The sequence below is a fragment of the Mustela nivalis genome (assembly GCF_964662115.1).
Source record: "Mustela nivalis genome assembly, chromosome: X".
Lineage (NCBI taxonomy): Eukaryota > Metazoa > Chordata > Mammalia > Carnivora > Mustelidae > Mustela > Mustela nivalis.
This window is the reverse complement of record NC_139040.1, coordinates 43597805-43618802: the sequence shown is the minus strand read 5'-3', so window position 1 is coordinate 43618802 and position 20998 is coordinate 43597805. Positions and strand designations below refer to the sequence as shown.

Below are 20998 nucleotides of genomic sequence, written 5' to 3'. Positions count from 1 at the left end.
TATATGTGTCCATATGTATACATACAATACACACATATATGTATGTATATGTGTGTATAATGTAAGAAAGTGGTCCAGTTTCATTCTTTTGCTCGTAGCTGTCTAGTCTTCCCAACACCATTTGTTGAAAAGACTCTTTTTCCTATTGTATCTTCTTACCTCCTTTGTCAAAGATTAATTGACCATATAATTGGGGGGGGGTTATTTGGGGGTTTTCTGTTCTGTTTCATTGATCTATGTGTCTGTATTTGGGCCATTACCATACTCTTTTGATCAATACATATTTGAAGTCTGAAATTGTGATACTTCGGTTTTGTTTTTCTTTTTCAAGATTGCTTTGGCTAATCAGGGTCTTTTTGGTTCCATACAAATTTTGCGATTGTTCTAGTTCTGTGGAAAATGCTGTTGGTATTTTGATAGGGATTGCATTAAATGTGTATGTGTAATTGCTTTGGGTAATGTAGACACTTTCACAGTATTTATTTTTCTAATCTGTGAGCATGGAATGTCTTTCCATTTCTTTGTGCCATCTTCAATATCTTTCATCAGTGTTTTTTGGTTTTCAGAGTAGAGTTCTTTCACCCCTTTGATTAAGTTTATTCCTAGATATGTTGTTATGTGGTGCAAATGTAAATCGGATTGTTTTCTTAATTGCTCTTTATGCTGCTTCATTATTAGTGTGTAGAAAATGCAGTGGATTTCTGTACATTGATTTTGTATCCTGCAAATTTACTGAGTTCATTTAACAGTTCTAGTAGTTTTCTGGTGGAGTCCTAGAGTTTTCTATGTCATCTGCAAATAGAGAAAGTTTTATCAATTTGGGTACCTTTTATTTCTTTTTATTGTCTCATTGCTGTGGCTAGGACTTCCTGTGTTGAATAAAAGTGATGAGTAGAGGGCACCTGGATGGCTCAGGGGGTTAAGCCCCTGCCATCGGCTCAGGTCATGGTCTCAGGGTCCTGGGATCAAGCCATGCATCGGGCTCTCTGCTCAGTGGGGAGCCTGCCCTCCCCCCCCCCAGCTCTCTGCCTGCCTCTCTGCCTGCTTGTGATCTCTGTCTGTCAAATACGTAAATAAATAAATAAAACATTTTTTTTTTTTAAAAGTGGTGAGTAGACACCCTTGTTTTGATCCTGATGTTAGGGGGAAAACTTTCTTTTTCTTCATTGAGTATGAAGCTGGTTGTGGGCTGTTTATACATGGCCTTCATTATGCTGATATTGGTAGGTATGTATTTATTGCCATTTTGTGTTTGTTTTTGTAGTTCTTCTCTGTTCCTTTCTTCTCTTGCTCTCTTTCATGGTTTGCTGGCTTTCTTTAGTGATATACTTGGATTCCTTTCTCTTTATTTTTTGCATATCTATCATTTGTTTTTGATTTGTTTTTACCATTCAGTTTGTATATAATGTCTTTTTTATTGCTAATGAAAATAAGTTTTATTACATTGAGTAATAAATGCATACAAAGATGTGAATGGTCTTACGCATTTTCTTCCAGATGTTTGGATCAACTTACAGGAAAGGTGTAACTGAAATCCATATGCTGTCTTAATAGAAGAATGTTCAGGGGTTCTTATTAGGTTAGATTTAGTAGGTTGCTCTTTCTTCTGCATTTTATAACTTGTGCATTTTTAAAACTGACGTTAAAGCACTGATAGTCATACAAGCAAATGCTTAAGCACAAAAGAAGTTACATTAAATGGAATCCACAGCATGTGGCAAACATACGCACTAAAAACAAAACCCTCAGAGTTGTTGTATCAGTTTATGAAAAAGAACAAAGAATAATCTGGGTAACATGACTGTGTTTAAAAGATAGGATAAAAGGGAGACACTATTATTTTTGCTGTGAGATAAGTATCTTTTATGTGCATCTTTCAAATCAATACTTTTTTAAAAATCCTGGGTAGTTCCAGCTATTCAAAATGTAAATCCTAGTCAGCTGCAAAATATTTCTCAGTCTCAGAGCCTCTTGAACTATGGGAGGGATATGGGAAGGAGAAACCAAACTGTTACCATTTTGAAAACAAGAGTCTCATCTGAACATGGTAGATGAGCTGTAACTTCTCACTTTGGAAGAAGATGGAAAATCTTTTGCACAAACAGGCAGCTAGGATCTGGCATTCCATTCAGTTTTGACCAAGCACTCTCACACCAGCCCTCTGGTATGAATAATGCCTCATTATACTCTCTTCATGGCACCCTTCTTCCCTGCATATATGGGTCTAATTTCCTCCCTGCAACTCCTGAATGATGGCTAGCAACTCAGCCTGCTCGGCATATTTGCCTTGGGGTGCCTGGCTGTTCTCAGTTCCCTGGCTGTAGCCTAGAGATGGTAGCCCATAGTCACTTAGCAGTTGATGGTACTGTGAGGATGTTGCCATACTAGGGAATGGCAGGTGGACACTCCCAGTGGTGTTGATGGAAGCCATGGACATGTGTGTAGAACATCTTATACATGCAGCAGTCTATATTAAGTTGATGGTCGCTTTAGCTTCAATCCATTTTTACTCCTCTCCCCCAGCATTTTAGGTATATGGTGTTATATTTAACACCTGTTTATGAACCCCTCGACTTATTTTTACAGAAATACTACTTTTTACTGATTTTGTGATTCCTACTTTTCTTACTCTTACTTAGTCTTTCTTTTCCAACTCGTGAAATTTGGCCCCTCTCACTTTCAAAGCCAAATGTTATGGGGATTTGTCTTTCCTGTGTGGGCTTCCTGGTGTGATAGTCTGTTTCTTTCCCCTCTCCATGCCAGGTCCTCTGCAGAAAGTCCCAGGGCTCCCTTTAAACTCCTCACTGCATCTCTACCTTTTTTTACCTTCACTGATGTGGCGTCTTTTCTACTTTTAGTTGTGGAGTTTTCTCTGCCAGTCTCTGAGTCATTTTCTGGGTTATTTCCACTGATATGAGTATTATCTAGTTGGATCCATAGGACTAGGTGAGCTTAGGGTCCCCCTAGTCTGCGATCGTTTTTGTAATTCTCCTTTTCTAATTGACATTTGTAAGAATTTTTTTTTCTAGATACAAGTCCTTTATCAGATATATGATTTGCAAAATTTTCTCCCAGTTAGCAGCTTGTCTTTTAATTCTATCAATAATGTCTTTGGAATAACAAAGTTATTAATTTTGAGGAAGTCTAGTTTTTCAATTTATTTATTGTCTTGATTTTGCTTTTGGTGTCATATATAGGAAATCCTCAACTAACTTAGGGTCAAAAAGATTTTCTACTGTGTTTTCTTCTAGAAGTTTTATATTTTAGCTTTTCATTGTCTCTTGTTCATTTTGAGTTGACTTTTGCATATGGTGTGCTATATCTATTGCAGATGATGTTTGTGCATATGGAGACTCATTTGTCCCAGTACCATATGTTGAAAAGTCTATACTTTCTGCACAGATTTGCCTTTGTAGCTTTGTCAAAAGTCAGTTATTCATTTATGAGTGGTTCTATTTGTGGACTCTTCATGTTCCTTTGATATACAATTCTATCTTTATCCCAATACCACTGTCTTGATTATTGTGGATTTATAATGAGTCTTAAAATAAGACAGTGCTTATCCTCCCAATTTATTCCTTTTTTCAAAGTTACCTTCATAATCTTGTCTCTTTTTACGTCCACATGACTTTAGTGTAAGAACGTCAACTTATGTTTCAAAATGTATGCTAGAATTTTTATTGGGTTGATGGATTCTATCAGTCAGTTTGGGGAGGATAGATAATAATACTAAGTCTCCTCACTCAAGAAGATGACATATCCTTCAATTTATTTAGGCTTTGTTTAATTTCTCTTAGCTGATGTTTTGCAAGGGTCACAATACAGGCCTTGTACATGTGGACATGAACAGTTTTCTCTATGTAGCTCATACTTTTGATATTATTATTAATTGCAGTCTTTTGCATTACACTTTTTAATTATTATATTTTCATGGAACTTGCATTAGGGAAATGTTGCTGGGTAACTGTTTTAGTTGAAAGCACAAGTTACTTAAAGATGGGAAAGATACTTGATGTTTAACACCTATATTAGGCTCTTCAGAGGAATAGAACATAGAGTGTTTATAGATAGAGATATAGTTTCAGGAATTGACTCATGAGATTTTGGAGACTTGGCAGAATCTAATGCGGCAATCTGACAGGCTGAAGACTTGGGAAAGAGTTACAGTTGGAGTCTGAAGGCAGTCTGTTAGAGAGCCACAAGGTACTGTTGTTGTAATTGATGCCAAAGGCAGTCTACTGGCAAAATTCTCTCTAGATCAGGGGTGATCAGCCCTCTGTTCTGTTCATGCCCTTCACCTGATTAGATGAAGCCAACCCACATTATGGAGAGCTAACTGCTTTACTTAAAGACGACCCATTTCAGTGTAAGTTACATTCAGAAACACTCTCACAGAAATATCCAGTGTAATGTTTGATGAAATATCTGGGCCCTGTGGCCCCACCAAGTGGACACACAAAATTCATCATCACAATATTCATTTGCCTAGATTGCCTTATTGACCTTAGATGTGATTGACAGTATACTGATCCTAGGGAATCAAATTTCCCATGGGAAATTCTACAGGTCATCTTAAGAAAATTACTAACTAATATGAAATAGTTGAGTGGCTTTTAACTTTAATTTAAATTGATTTGTGGAGTTTTCCTTCTTTATCCCCAAACAAATCCACCTCAATGAATTCTTTGGATCTTGGGTGGTAAGAAAAAGAGGGAGTGAGCACATGTGAATGTGTGTGTGTGTGTGTGTGTGTGTGTGTGTGTGTGTGTGTGTGTGATGCTGTGAGGAATATTTCTTGTGATAAATATGTGAAGTGAATTACCGTAAGTTATATCAGTCCTCCTTAGTTCCTAGCACATGTTATGAGACAAGTCAGGATAGTTCCTGTTTGTTTTTTCCCAGCTTTCCTTGGACAATGTGGTTACTATGGTGACTCTGTAATTACTGGGGGATTTCATATAGAGTGAAACTGCATTTGTCATTCTTGTCTGAATCACTCATTACCATGATAGTTTTATATGTTGATCTTATAATTGTCATTCTTTCTAGATTTATAAATTGTCATTAAAATGTTGGCAGGAGCTTTTCCATCCTATTTATTTATTTATTTATTTATTTATTTATTTATGTACTTATTTTATTAGTATAACTCATGGATTTTTATTTTTATCAAAGACTTACTATTTGAGAGTATAATTATATAGTTTGATGCGAACATTGTTACTGAGTTGACCAGTGTTTACCCCTTCAAATTATGTTCTGTGCCTATTTGTCACCTCCCAAAATACTTCCAGTATGTACTTTGTGCTGCAAAATGGATTATTTCCCCCAATACAGAAAGAATGTAATGTTGCCTCTGTCATTAATTTGATAGCATGAGTACCAGAGAGAATACTTGGACATAGAACAGGAAGCAGGGATGAGTCCCCATCTCCATGATGTGAGAGCTTCAGTGTGGCTGCTGTGTGTGAGAGGGGGTTGCGGGATGGAGGTGAGGAAGAGGCACAGCATCACTGCACAGCTTCCAGTGACCTGAGTAGACACAGACAAGCACATCCTCTCACCCCTTTCCCATGCCCTTCATGAGGTCTACCTTCCTCTTTCCTCTCTATTCCATGTGCTCTCTGATCCCCTGCCTCTTCCTTCTAGTGGAACAGCACAGAAGTGTGTCGACTCTGAGGCCCAGAAACAGGAAGCAATAGAGAAGAACCAGGTGTGATGTCCAGGGTTCTAGACAAGTTGCTGGAGCAAGAGTGGCCAGATCAGAGTCCCATCATTGGAATACTTAAGGTAAGTCACTACCCTTCCTCCAGGGTCTTTTATATAACAGAATAACAATACCCAATTCTCCCAATCACCCAGGAGTATTGTGGACTTAAGTGAGATCCCACATGAGAAAGGAATCTGTGGTTTTAGGTGGGAGAGGAGAACCAGTGCCTTTTTGAGTAATTTATTAACAGAGACAGCCCACATATCACAGAACTCTGCATGGTAGGCATTAAATTAATGGTGCAGAAATGTTTAGATCAGGAATTTTCTAAGTACGGTCTATATAACAGCCCCATCAAGTTGGCATGGAGTGCTTGCTAAAATATCAGGTACAGGGGCCCACCCTATGTCTGGTATACCTAAGACAAGGAGGTGGAGTTAGAATGATTTCTCCTGTGTTTTATGGTATTTACCCAAGATTGAATAGCACTTCTGTGAATTTGCAACAAGTGTGTCTTAATTTTTTGAATCATTTAATGTCTTATTTTGATGTCAGTTTCTCTTGAAGCTCAACTTGAGATATCTGTGTGTGCTCCCAGCGGATCAGAAAGGGAACAATTTTTCATTTGAGTCATACTATTCAGTGTTTATCTGGGAAGCACTGCCATGGTTTCTTTTTTTTAAGATTTTATTTATTTATTTGAGAGAGAGAGACAGTGAGAGAGAGCATGAGTGAGGAGAAGGTCAGAGAGCGAAGCAGACTCCCCATGGAGCATCGATCCCAGGATTCCGGGATCATGACCTGAGCCGAACGCAGTCGTCCAACCAACTGAGCCACCCAGGCGTCCCCTGCCGTGGTTTCTTAAGGCTCATGTAACTAGTATCACAAACTGGGTAGCTTAACCATAGAAATTTATTGTCTCACAGTTCTGGAAGTTAGCCATGATCAAAGTATTTTTAGGGCCATACTTCCTTTTGGGGACCATCCATGCTCCTTCCTAGGTTCTGGTGGTTTGATGGCAATTGCTACATTTATTGGCTTGCAGATGTTTGGCTCCAATCACTGTCTTCATCATCACAGACTGCTGTCCCTGTTTTGTCTTCACATGACTGTCTTCTTACAAGGACACAAGTCACATTTGTTTGAGGACAGACACTACTCCAGTATGACACCATCTTAACCAATTACATCTGTAGAAACCCTAATTTCAAATGTGGCTATTTTCTGAGGTACTGGTGGTTCGGAGTTAGCATATCTTTTTGGGGGTGATGCAGTTCAATCTATAACAGCCATTGAAGTAGCCACTTGCCACGGATGCATAACACTGAACAAAAGAAGGCAGCATCCCTGGCGCTTTGTTTCTAACTTGAGAAAACTGGCAATAAGCAGGTAAGCAAATTAATAGGCAGGAGAATTTCGTAGGGGAATGAGTTCTTTAAAGAAAATAAATGTATCCGTTGAATAAGAAATGATGGGGATAGGGAGTATTATAGATGGTGTTGTCACTGAAGCTTTTTCTCAGGCAGTGACATTCAACTGAGTCCTGAGCAAGAGGAAACCAGGCCTGGGCTGGTATTTTGGTTTGTGATGTGTGTGGCACTAGTTCCAGGAGCAGATGATGAACTCAAGTGGTTGGAGCCTGGCCAGATAAAGTGCCAATTGTAAGAGATGAGATTGAAGGACAAACAGAAGCCACATATTTGGGGCTGGGTATAGAGATTGGAGTCATTCTGAGTTTGGAGAATTGCAGTATGGGAGCAGCAAGATCTGATTCATGTGCCCCCAAGGTGACTGGCTGCTGTTAAGTGTATTGTCTAATGGAGTTCACCATTCAGATATCTAAATTTTATTTAAATATCAGGGGAAAATGGTTTGTTTACTATGATACCAATCCTACTAGAAAAATTCATAAGTGTATTAAAGCACATTTATTTTCCACTAACCCCAGACTACATGGTGCTCACTGATTTATCTCTTCCCTCATTACTGCCAAGTGATGGACTGTACAGAGTCCCTACTAGAAAGCAGGGTGTTCACTTTCCATTACCCCAGACCAACTCACAATTCCTGTTTGTCATTTCCTGTCCATCACACAGAACACAGCTGCCCAGAGTCCACTCCAAGCCCCCATCCTCTCTTAGTTATGTATCTCCTTTTCTGCCCTGAACTGCACTTTGCACACCTGCTGCAGACTACCAAACATGTCACTGCCACCAGGTGTTTTTTTTTTAAACTTATTTTTCTTTTAGTAATTTCTATACCCAACAAGGGGCTCAAACTCATAACTCTGAGATCCAAGTGTCACATAATCTTCTGACTGAGCCAACCAGGTACCTTTGCCCCAGCTGTTTCCAGACCTCATAGTATATCCCAGTCTTCTTTTATACCTATAAATTTTTTTAGGCATAGTTAGAGTCATTCTGTACTTTTTTTTTAGGTGTTTAGGTTTTTAGGGTGGTTATTGTTATTTTTTTCTTACTTGTTTACTGTTAAGGATAGGACATTAAAGCACATTTTGAAATCCTTAATCTTAAGACATCTAAGCATGTTGAAATCTTAATGAGAAGGCACCATCTCATACTCGATTTAACTTCGAATTAACAACCCAACCTTTTCACACTTTACTTCTTTGTTTCCATTCTGGGGGAACCTGAAACTTAATTAAAGTGATGGTGTAGAGTTTTTCTTAGTTCCTGTTAACTGGGTGCATGGATGGATAGATGTATGCATCCATACATGCAAGAGGTGTCACACATATGTGGGGAATTCATGAATATTTACATTCCAGGCAGAGTTTTTTGTGCATCTCAATAAAGCTGTGGTATTGGTCGCTGAGAAAATGTACCTTTTCAGAACTGTGCAACTGATAGTTTTGGCAGCTTATATATATTTCTAAGAATTCAATTATCTGTTTCTTCCAGATTGCCTAGTCTGTTGGCATATAATTGCTTATAATATTCTCTTATAATTGTTTGCATTTCTTTGGTGTTGATTGTGATCTCTCTTCTTTCATTCATGATTTTATTATTTAGGTCCTTTCTCTTTTTTTTTGATACATATGGCTATGGGTTTATCAGTCTTGTTAATTCTTTCAAAGAACGAGCTCCTAGAGTAGTTGATCTGTTCTACTGTTTTTTTATTTCTATGTCTTTGATTTCTGCTCTATTCTTTTTTTATTTTCCTTCTCCTGCTGGATCTAGGCTTTATTTGTTCTTCTTTTTCCACTCCCCTAGGTGTTATGTTAATTTGTGTATTTTAATTTTTCTTGCTTCTTGCTTCTTGAGGAAGTTCTATGTTTCTATATACTTCCCTCTTAGGACCACCTTTACTACATCCCAGAAGTTTTGGATTGTCATATTTTCATTTTCATTTGCTTTCATGTATTTTTTAATATTTCTTCTTTAATTTCCTGGTTAACCCATTCATTCTTCATTGGATGTACTTTAGCCTCCATGTACTTGTGATTCTTCCCAATTTTTTCTTGTGGTTGACTTCAAGTTTCATAACAGTGTGGCTGAAAATATGCATGCTATGATCTCAAATCTTTTTGTACTAGTTGAGGCCTTATTTGTGATCCAGAATGTGATCTGTTCTAGAGAGTGTTGCATGTGCCTTTGAAAAGAATGTGTATTCTGCTGATTTAGGATGAAATGCTCTGAATATATCTGTGAAATCCATCTGATCCAGTGTATCATTCAAAACCCTTGTTTCCTTGTTGATCTCCTTAGATGATGGGTCCATTGCTGGGAGTGGGATGTTAAAGTCCCCTACTATTATTGTATTGTTATCAATGTGCTTTTTAAATTTGTTATTACTTTGGTTTATATAATTAGATGCTCCCAGTTAAGGGGTATAAATATTTACAATTGTTAGTTCTTCTTGTTGGATAGACATTTTTATTATGGTACAGTGTCCCTCTTCATCTCTTATCACATTCTTTGGTTTAAAATCTAATTTGTCTGATATAAGGATGGCTACCTCAGCTTTCTTTTGATGTCCATTAGCATGATAAATGGTTCTCTACTCCCTCACTTTCAATCTGGAGGTGTCTTTATATCTAAAATGAGTCTCTTATAAGTAGCATATCCATGGGTCTTTTAAAAAATCCATTCTGATACCATATATATTCTGGTTGGAACATTTAGTCCATTTACATTCAGAGTAATTATTGAAATGTATGAATTTAATGCCATTGTATCACCTATAAAATCATTGTTCCTGTAAATTTTCTCTGTTCCTTTCTGTTCTTCATTTCTGTTGGTCTCTCTTTCCCTTTAATATGTCTTTAGAGCTGCTTTAGTGGTCATGAACTCCTTTAGTTTTCGTTTGTCTTGGAAACTATGTATCTCCTTCTATTCTGAATGACAGTCTTGCTGGATAAAGTATTCTTGGCTTCATATTTTTCCCATTTAGTACATTTAATATATCATGCCAGTTCTTTCTGGCTTTCAAGGTCTCTGTAGACATGTCTGCTGTCAGCTTTATGTGTCTATCCTTGTATGTTACAGACTTTTTCTCCTGAGCTGCTTTCAAAATACTTTATCTTTGCATTTTGCAAGTTTCACTATGATATGTCATTGTGTTGACCTGTTTTTGTTGATTTTGAGGGTAGTTCTCTGTGCCTCTTAGACTTTAATGCCTGTTTCCCTCCCTGGGTATGGAAGTTCTCAGCTATAATTTGTTCAAATAAACCTTCTGTCCCCTTTTATCACTCTCCTTTTATGATACAGATATTATTTTGTTTTATAAAATCACTGGATTCCTTAAGTCTACCGTCACGATCTACTAGTGTCCTTTCTCTATGCTTTTCAGCTTCATATTTTCCATAATTTTATCTTCTATATCTGATTAGCTCCTCTGCTTTGTCCATCCTTATGTTTATTGGCTCCACTTGGGACTGCATCTGAGTTAAGGCATTTTTAATTTCAGCATGACTAAATTTTGGTATTTTTATCTCTATAGCAAGAGATTCTCTAGTGTCTAGTGTCTTCTATGGCTTTTTCAAGTCCAGCCAGTATCCTTATAATCATTGTTTTAAATTGTAGTTTAGATATCTTGCTAATAACCGTATTGATTAAATCCCTGACTGTGAGTATTCTCTTGGGGTGAATTTCTCCGTCTTGTCATCTTGTCCAGAAAAGAAGAAAGAAAAAGAAAAAATAAATAAAAAAGAACAACAAAATACAAAAAATCGAGATCCTGGATATATTTTGGTCTGCTTGTAAAATTCTAAAGTAAGAAATAAAAAAAATATATGTCCAAATATAAAATAAAATACAATGAAAGCAATCAAAAATAAAAAATATATAAATATATAAAAATAAAAATAATTGGAAAAATAAGAAAATAAATGAAAAAAATTAATAAAGAATAAAAGTACACAGGAGATAGATCCCATTTTCCTCTAGAGCTGAAGCTTTGCAGCCCTCTATGATCAGTAAACTTGGTGCAAGCCAGTTGTTTGTGCTGGTCTTCTGGGGGAGGGGCCTGTTGCGCTGATTCTTAGGTGGATTTTCCCTATTTGATATGCCCCTCCTGGATACAGGGAGGCTAGGCTGGTGTAAGTGGCTTGGAAATCCACTAGGTGGCACTGTTTGGTCCCTGAACCCTTTCTGCACTGATGGGTAGGGTGAATATGGCAACACTCCACACTCTAGCCCAGAGAGCAGAAATTCGCACCCCCCCCACACTTTTCAGTGAGCCCTCACAAAACAGAAATCAGTCACTCTTGTCCCCCTGGTTTCTGTCAGGACCCTGTGCTCATCCTGCCTGGTGGAGTTTTTGTTTTTGTTTTTGTTGTTATTTTTAGTTTGTTTATTTTTTAATTTATTTTCAGCATAACAGTATTGATTGTTTTTGCACCACACCCAGTGCTCCATGCAATCCGTGCCCTCTCCAATACCCACCACCTGATTCCCCCAACCTCCCACTCCCTGCTCCTTCAAAACCCTCAGATTGTTTTTCAGAGTACATAGTCTCTAATGGTTCACCTCCCCTTCAAATTTCCCTCAACTCCCTTCTCCTCTCCATCTCCCCTTGTCCTACATACTATTTCTTATGCTCCACAACTAAGTGAAACCATATGATAATTGACTCTCTCTTCTTGACTTAGTTCACTCAGCATAATCTCTTCCAGTCCCGTCCATGTTGCTACAAAAGTTGGGTATTCATCCTTTCTGATGGAGCCATAATACTCCATAGAGTATATGGACCACATCTTCCTTATCCATTTGTCCGTTGATGGGCATCTTGGTTCTTCCCACAGTTTGGTGACCGTGGCCATTGCTGCAATAAACTTTGGGGTACAGATGGCCCTTCTTTTCACTACATCTGTATCTTTGGGGGAAATACCCAGTAGTACAATTGCAGGGTCTTAGGGAAGCTCTATTTTTAATTTCTTGAGGAATTTTCACACAGTTCTCCAAAGTGGCTGCACCAACTTGCATTCCCACCAACAGTGAAAGAGGGTTCCCCTTTCTCCACATCCCCTCCAACACATGTTACTTCCTATCTTGCTACTTTTGGCCATTCTAAGTGGTGTAATGTGATATCTCAATGTGTGTGTGTGTTATTTTAAGATTTTATTTATTTGACAGACAGACATTACAAATAGGCAGAGAGGCAGGCAGAGAGAGAGGAAGGGAAGCAGGCTCCCTGCCAAGCAGAGAGCCTGATGTTGGGCCCAATCTCAGGATTCTGGGATACTGACCAGAGCCGAAGGCAGAGGCTTTAACCCAATGAGCCACCCAGGTGCCCCCTCAATGTGGTTTTAATTGGAATCTTCTTGATGGCTAGTGATGATGAACATTTTTTTATGTGTCTGATAGCCATTTGTATGTCCTCATTGGGGAAGTGTCTGTTCATGTCTTCTGCCCATTTTTTGATATGATTATCTGTTTTGTGTGTGTTGAGTTTGAGGGGTTCTTTATAGATCCTGGATATCAACCTTTTGTCTGTACTGTCATTTGCAAATATCTTCTCCCATTCCATGGGTTGCCTCTTTGTTTTCTTGACTGTTTCCTTGGCTGTGCAGAAGCTTTTGATTTAGATGAAGTCCCAAAAGTTCATTTTCACTTTAGTTTCCTTGGCCTTTGGAGACATATCTTGAAAGAAGTTGCTATGGCTGATATCCAAGAGGTTACTGCCTATGTTCTGCTCTAGGATGCTCATGGATTCCTGTCTCATATTGAGGTCTTTTATCCATTTTGAGTTTATCTTTGTGTATGGTGTAAGAGAATGGTCGAGTTCCATTCTTCTACATATAGCTGTTGAATTTTCCCAGCACTCATTTATTTTTTTTAAAGATTTATTTATTTGACAGAGAGAAATCACAAGTAGACAGAGAGGCAGCCAGAGAGAGGGAGAGAGGGAAGCAAGCTCCCTGCTGAGCAGAGAGCTCGATGCGGGACCCAATCTCAGGACCCCGAGATCATGACCCGAGCCGAAGGCAGCGGCTTAATCCACTGAGCCACCCAGGCGCCCCTCCCAGCACTCATTTATTGAAGAGACTGTCTTTTTTCCACTGTATACTTTTTCCTGTTTTGTCAAAGATTATTTGACCATAGAGTTGAAGGTCCATATCTGGGCTCTCTACTCTGTTCCACTGGTCTATATGTCTGTTTTTATGCCAGTACCATGCTGTCTTGGTGATCACAGCTTTGTAGTAAAGCTTGAAATCAGGTAACATGATGCCCCCAGCTTTATTATTGTTTTTCAACATTTCCTTAGCAATTTGGGGTCTCTTCTGATTCCATACAAATTTTTGGATTATTTGCTCCAGCTCTTTGAAGAATATTGGTGGCATTTTGATTGGAATGGCATTAAAAGTATAGATTTCTCTAGGCAGTATAGACATTTTAACAATGTTTATTCTTCCGATCCAAGAGCATGGAATGGTCTTCCATCTTTTTGTGTCTTCTTCAATTTCTTTCATGAGTGTTCTGTAGTTCCTCAAGTACAGATCCTTTACCGCTTTGGTTAGGTTTATTCCCAGGTATCTTATGGTTCTTGGTGCTATAGTCAATGGAATCGATTCTCTAATTTCCCTTTCTGTATTTTCATTGTTAGTGTATAGAAAGCCACTGATTTCTGTACATTGACTTTGTATCCTGCCACGTTACTGAATTGCTGTATGAGTTCTAGTAGTTTGGGGGTGGAGTCTTTTGGGTTTTTCCATTTGAAGAATCATCTCATCTGCAACGACAGAGAGTTTGACTTCTTCATTGCCAATTTGGATACCTTTTATTTCTCTTTGTTGTCTGATTGCTGTTGCTAGGACTTCTAATACCATGTTGAACAAGAGTGGTGAGAGTGGGCATCCTTGTCGTGTTCCTGATCTCAACGGGAAGGGTGTGAGCTCTTTACCATTGAGGATGATATTTGCTGTTGGTCTTTCATAGAGAGATTTTATGAAGTTCAGGAATGTTCCCTCTATCCCTATACTTTGAAGCGTTTTAATCAGGAATGGATGCTGGATTTTGTCAAATGCTTTTTCTTCATCAATTGAGAGGACCATGTGGTTCTTCTCTCTTCTCTTATTAATTTGTTCTATCACATTGATTGATTTGAGAATGTTGAACCATCCTTGTAGCCCATGGGATGAATCCCACCTGATCATGGTGGATAATCTTTTTAATGTGCTGTTGGATCCTGTTGGCTAGGATCTTGTTGAGAATCTTAGCATCCATATTCATCAATGATATTGTTCTGAAATTCTCCTTTTTGGTAGGGTCTTTGCCTTGTTTGGGGATTAAGGTAATGCTGGCTTCATAGAAAGAGTTTGGAAGTTTTCCTTCTGCTTCAACTTTTTGAAACAGTTTCAGGAGAACAGGTGTTATTTCTTCTTTGAAAGTTTGGTAGAATTCCCCAAGGAATCCATCAGGTCCGGGGCTCTTGTTTTTTGTGAGGTTTTTGATCACTGCTTCAATCTCGTTACTAGATATCAGTCTCTTCAGGTTGTCAATTTCTTCCTGGTTCAATTTTGGGAGTTTATAGTTTTCCAGGAAAGCATCCATTTCTTCTAGGTTGCTTAGCTTATTGGCATATAACTGTTGATAATAACTTCTAATGATTGTTTCTACTTCCTTGGTGTTAGTTGTGATCTCTCCCTTTTCATTCATAATTTTATGAATTTGGGCTTTCTCTCTTTTCTTTTGGTTTAGTGTAGCCAATGGTTTATCGATCTTATTGATTCTTTCAAAATACCAGCTTCTAGTTTCATTGATATGTTCTACTGTATCTCTGGTTTCTACCTTATTGATATCAGCTCTAATCTTGATGATTTCCCTGCATATGTGTGGAGTTGTTTTGATTTGTTGTTGATTCTCCAGCTCTTTAAGGTGTAGAGGTAGCTGGTGTATTCGGATTTTTCAATTTTTTTGAGGGAGACTTGGATGGCTATGTATTTCCCCCTTAGGACCGCCTTTGCTGTTTCCCATAGGTTTGGGACCGAAGTGTCTTCATTCTCATTGGTTTCCATGTATTGTTAAAGTTCTTCTTTGATCTCCTGGGTGATGCAAGCATTCTTAATCAAGGTGGTATTTAGCTTCCCGCTGTTTGAGTTCCTTCGGAACTTTTCCTTGTGATTGAGCTCCAGTTTCAAAGCATTGTGATCTGACAATATGCAGGGAATAATCTCAGTCTTTTGGTATTGGTTGAGTCCTGATTTGTGACCCAGTATGTGGTCTATTCTGGAGAAGGTTCCATGTGCACTTGAGAAGAATGAGTATTCTGTTGTTTTAGGGTGGAATGTTCTGTATATATCTATGAGGTCCATCTGGTCCAATGTGTCATTCAATGCTCTTGTTTCTTTATTGATTTTCTGCTTCGATGATCTATTTCTGAGAGAGGCGTGTTAAGATCTCCTACAATTAGTGTATTCATATCAATATGACTCTTTATCTTGATTAACAGTTTTCTTATGTAATTGGCTGCTCCCATATTGGGGGCATAGATATTTACAATTGTTAGATCATCTTGGTGGATAGTCCCTTTAAGAATGATGTAGTGTCCTTCTGTATCTCTGACTACAGTCTTTAGTTTAAAATCTAATTTGTCTGATATGAGAATCACTACCCCGGCCTTCTTTTGAGACCCATTGGCATGAGAGGTGCTTCTCCATCCCTTCACTTTCAGTCTGGGTGTATCTTTAGGTTCAAAATGGGTCTCTTGTAGACAACATATGGATGGGTCCTATCATTTTAGCCAATCTGCAGCCCTGTGTCATTTTATGGGCGCATTTAGGCCATTCACATTGAGAGTGATTATTGATAGATACGTTTTTATTGACATCATGTAACTTTTGAAGTCTTTCTTTCTGTAGATTGTCTCTATATTTCTGTTCAATGATATTTGTAGGTTTTTTCCTCTTTTATAGAACTCCCCTTAATATTTCCTGCACTGTCAGCTTCGTGGTTGCATAGTCTTTTAAGCCTTGCTGGTCTTGGAAACTCCTTATCTCTCCATCCATTTTGAATGTCAGTCTTGCTGGATAAAGTATTTTTGACTGCATGTTCTTCTCATTTAGTGTCCTGAATATATCTTGCCAGCTCTTTGTGGCTTGCCAGGTTTCTTTGGATAGGTCTGACGTTATTCTGATGGGCTTTCCTCTGTATGTAAGGAGCTTCATTGTCCCGGCTGCTTTCAAGAATGTCTGCCTACAATTATAATTCTTCATTCTTACTATTAGGTGTCTCAAGAACTTTCAAGAATCTATAATCTTGGGGGGAAACCATTCTGCCTCTAGTACATGAACACTGGTTCCATTCGTGAGATTGGGAAAATTTTCATGGACAACTTGTTCTACTATATCTTCTAGACTTCTTTCTTATTCCTCCCCTTCAGGGATTCCAATAATTCTGACATTGGAACGTTTCATGGCATCATTTATTTCCCTGATTCTGTTTTTGTGACTTCTAACCTGTTTGTTCCAGGCCTCCCCCTCATGCTTTCTCTCTATCTGTTTGTCCTCCAGATCAGTAATTCTATCTTCTGTCTCAGTTACCCTAGCTTTTAGAGAATTTAGATTTATTACTGGAACTCATTGAGAGCATTTTGAACATCACCCCAGTTCTGCCCTAACATTGTGAACATCATCCCTGTTGGCTTTCAGTTCTGCCCTAGTCAATTCTCTTTTGTCATCCATGGCTTTCTCCAACCTAAGTATTGCCTGGATAATTGTTAGCCTGAATTCCCTTTCTGACATATTGTCTATGTCAATAGCCATTAGCTCTGTTGCAGAAGTCCCATCCTCTGTATTTTTCTTCTGTTGGGCATTCTTCTTCCTAGTCATTTTGGTGAGAGATGACTGAACGGATGTAGCTGGATGTATCGACTGTGGTGCAGTCAAGGTGCACCCTAGAATGCTTCTGAGCAATCAGGATTCCCCACCAAAATGAGAGAAAAAAGAAAAGAAAAAAAAGGTGAGAGAGGGAAAAAAGAAAAAGAGAAGGCTCAGCCCAAATGGGCCCCAAGGTAAGATTTATGATGTATACAAACAAAAACAGCAAACAAAAAGATTGATAAAAATTATATATATATATATATATATATATATGCAAAAAAAGGAAGAACCTTGTCAAAAAGAACCCCAAGTATAAGATTTATATACTATCGGGACAAACACAAATACACAGAAACACTGGCAAAAGAAAAAGATGAAAGAGTGGTTATAAATTCTCAGTGTCAGTGAGGAAGGTTATTTTGATTCTTCCTGGATGTATCTTGATATCTTTGTGAAAGGACTCAACTTTTCTAAGATAAAGGGGGATTGAATATTGGTTTACCCATAGGGGTAGCATTGATTGGGGAAAGGGGGTTACCTTGAAGTTTAACTCTATATGAATATTAGAAAATAAAAATAAAAAAGAATAAACTAGACTAAACTAAATTAAAAATTTTTAAAAAATTTTAAAAATATTATAGCAAAAGAAAAACTCAGGTGTATGTATCAAAAAGTTCAGGTTAGAAGGTTATTGTGGAATCTCATGTACTAGACATCTCACTGTCATAGTAAATAGGTTAAAAAATTATCTATATAAAAAAAGAAAAATGAACCAGAATAGTGGGAATGAGTTAAAAATAAAAGTTGTAAATATAAAGTAGTGGTGGTTGTTCTCTTGTCATCTTTTTTTTTCTTTCCTGGCTGGTTTTCTGGGGGAGGGGCCTGCCACGTGGGTTTCTAGTCAATGATGTTCCCTGAGTTAATTCCTCCCACACCCCTCAAGGGGGTGGGCTCTGAGGAAACTGGTTTTTCAGGCTTTTGTTCTCTGGAGGTTTTTATGTTTGTTCGTTTTTTTTTTTCTCTCGCCTTGACAGCTTTTGATGGTTTTTAGAGGTTTAGAGAAAGCAAACTGCACCCCGACCCCCCCTCAGAGAGAAGCCTCAGTCTGCTCCCCTGTGTGTGCTCAGAGCACATAAGGTCCCCCTCAGCTGCTGGCAGAGCAGGTTCTGAGTCGCGGTCCCTGGGGATGCAGGATCTCCTGCTTGTACCCAAAACCATGGCAGCGGCAGCTGTCTGGGCAGCTCCAGACCACCAGAAAGGTTCAAAGCAGCAATCACACACTGAGAATTTCCTGCTGGCCTTGGCTAGGATTGCCAGCTCTTTCCGGGTCTGAGAGCACCGGGCTGGCCCCTGCACGCACCTCTCCCAGGGGTGGGTGTGGGGCGCACACGTCTCAGGCTCTGATTGCATGCTGCAGCGTTCTGCCATCTGGCAAGGCACCCATCCCCTCACAGGAGCCAGACCCCACGCGTTCTGGGGCACACTGGTGGCTCAGGGACCAAGGCCTGGTTTCTCCGCCGCACTCTCTCTGTCTCAGTGCCTAGGAAGGCAGTCTAGGGCCTGAGGACTTAAGCCCCAGCCCCTAACTGCCCCGATTCCCAAAATTTCCACCTGTGGTCCTTTGCTTTTTTTGAGTGCTTTCAACCAGACTCCAAGTTAATGGTGGTCCCCAGACGGAGGACACTCTCATATTGGGGTATTACTTTCCAATTGGTCGCCTCTGGTGTATCCCTCCCACTTTTTTTAATCTTCTGATATCAATCCAATGTTCCCACTACACTTTACCTGCCCACTGGCGTCTTCTGCACCTGTAGAGATCCACACGTGTATAATTCTAATCTCAGGCAGATTTCACAGGAGAGAACAGGTTGAAACAACAACTCCTCCTACTTCCCCGCCATCTTGTCTCCTCCACATTTAAGTATTTCTATGTGTATCTTACACCTTCAAGAAAAGATACGAAAGTGGAATTTGATGACGGTGGCACTATGGTGCCACTTGGCATAAACATACTGAACTACTGCCTGAACACTAAGGAACAGGAAATTGGAGAGGATGGTCTGGGACACAACCCACCAGACAAGGTTTTCTAGAACTCAAAATGGAAAGGGAAAATTCTTTGACTAAACCATATCAGTGGGCTCTGTCTTGATAATACATATCAATGGAATCATACTTATAGGCAAATTATACATATATCTAAATATGTGTGTGTGTGTGTCTCTGTGTGTGATCTTTACCATTTCTGACTCCTTTAACGTACCTTATCATTTTCAAGGTTCATCCATTCTTTCTTGATTGATTGATTGATTGATCTACCAAGCACCTTATTATTCTGGTAACAGATTTGTTTGTCAATTTATGATTTATTTATCTACTCATTCATTTATATATATTCCACCTTGCCTCCAATGGCGGACTGGTGTTTGTCGAAGGGAGTTCTATGGCGCCACCTGGTGCCAAAAGCGCGAACTACTGTGGGAAAACGAAGGAACAGGTTCTTGAGAGGGACGGTCTGTCTGTGACACAAACCCAGCAGGCAGAACCTTCTGGTGATCCATTTGGGAAGTGGGGACTTCCGTGACTAACCCCTGTTGGTGGGCCCCCTCCGGGACAGAGCATAGAGGTGGAATCCTACAACCGGTGGTCTTTACTGCATTTGACTCCTTTCACTTAGCTTAGTGTTATCAAGGTTCGTACGCTTTATTTATTTCTTTAGCCGGTTACGGATACGGTTACGGTTACGTTACGGCTACCTACGTACTTACTTACTACCTCCATCATTCATTCATTCGTTCATTTCTTCAACACATAGCTAGACATTTTCCACATTATGGACAATACTGCAGAGTGGAGTTGGATGATGGTATTTCTTTGGGGACAACTTGTGGCCAAATACTTAACTGCCCCTTTTCATGCTAAGGAACAGGAAACTGGAAGGGATGGTCCGGCTCACAAAACCACTGCCAGAAACTTTCTGGAGGTGGACATGGAAAGTGAGGAATACTTGCACTCAGCTCACTGCTCTCAAGATTCATTCTCTGTATTTTCACTGATTTATTCATTCATCCTTTCATGTATGCGTGTATTTAGTATTATTTTATTTACATACATATTTATTTGTTAGCTTTTAAATTTTAGTTATTTAGTCCTGCATGTTCCTGCTTCACATCTGGCAGGCAGTTCTTGGAGGTGGACGTTGATGATGGTGGCTCTGTGGCGCCACCTTGTGGCAAATGCCCGAACTGCTGCCTGAGAACGAGGGACCAGGACATTGAGAGGGACGGTCTGTATGTGACACAAACCCACCAGGCGGAACCTTCGGCCGGTCAGTTTGGGAAGAGGGGGCGTCCTTGACAAAACCATGTTGGTGCGCTCCCCTCCCCGCCGCCGGGACAGTCCATAGATGTGGAATCATACAATATGTGGTCTTCCCCATTTCTGACTCCGTTCACTGAGCTGAATACTTTCAAGGCTCCCGAACGTCATTAGATAACTTTCGTCCATATTCATTTGCTCCTTTATTTACGAATTTCACTCTTGCAGATAAGACTGGAGAGTGGAGTTGGACGATCGCGGTTTACATAACTGTATGTAAACTCTCTCACTGCCGTGGGACACCTTGTGGCAAAAGCCTGGCCTGGAGTGTGAAAACTGAGGAAGAGGAAAAGGAGAGGGATGATCTGTGACACGAAGCCACCACACAGAATTTTCGGGAGGTGAAGATGGAACGTGGGGAATTCCTGGACTATACCACATAGGTGGGCTCTCTCTGGACCCGACAAATAAATGCACTCACTTTTAGAGACAAATGGAGACATCCTGTGGCCTTTTAATTTCTGTCTCCTTTCACTTAGCCTAATAGACGCAGGGTGCTTCCACTTACTTTAGTTGTATGTTACTTTCTTTCTTTCTTTCTTCTTTCCTTGCTGATGGACTGACTGACTGATTGATTGCCTGTCTGACTTAGTATGGAAGGGTGCATGTATATGTGTGTATGCCTATTA

General features: G+C 39.4%; 1 pseudogene across 1 annotated transcript; it reads right to left on the bottom strand.

The window, feature by feature from the left end:
• Window positions 1–2109: 2109 nt before the first annotated feature.
• Window positions 2110–2383, bottom strand: LOC309855711 (cyclin-dependent kinase 2-associated protein 1 pseudogene; annotated as a pseudogene). Its single transcript has one exon. The product of its transcript is annotated as a cyclin-dependent kinase 2-associated protein 1 pseudogene (transcript).
• Between the last annotated feature and the right edge of the window lie 18615 nt (window positions 2384–20998).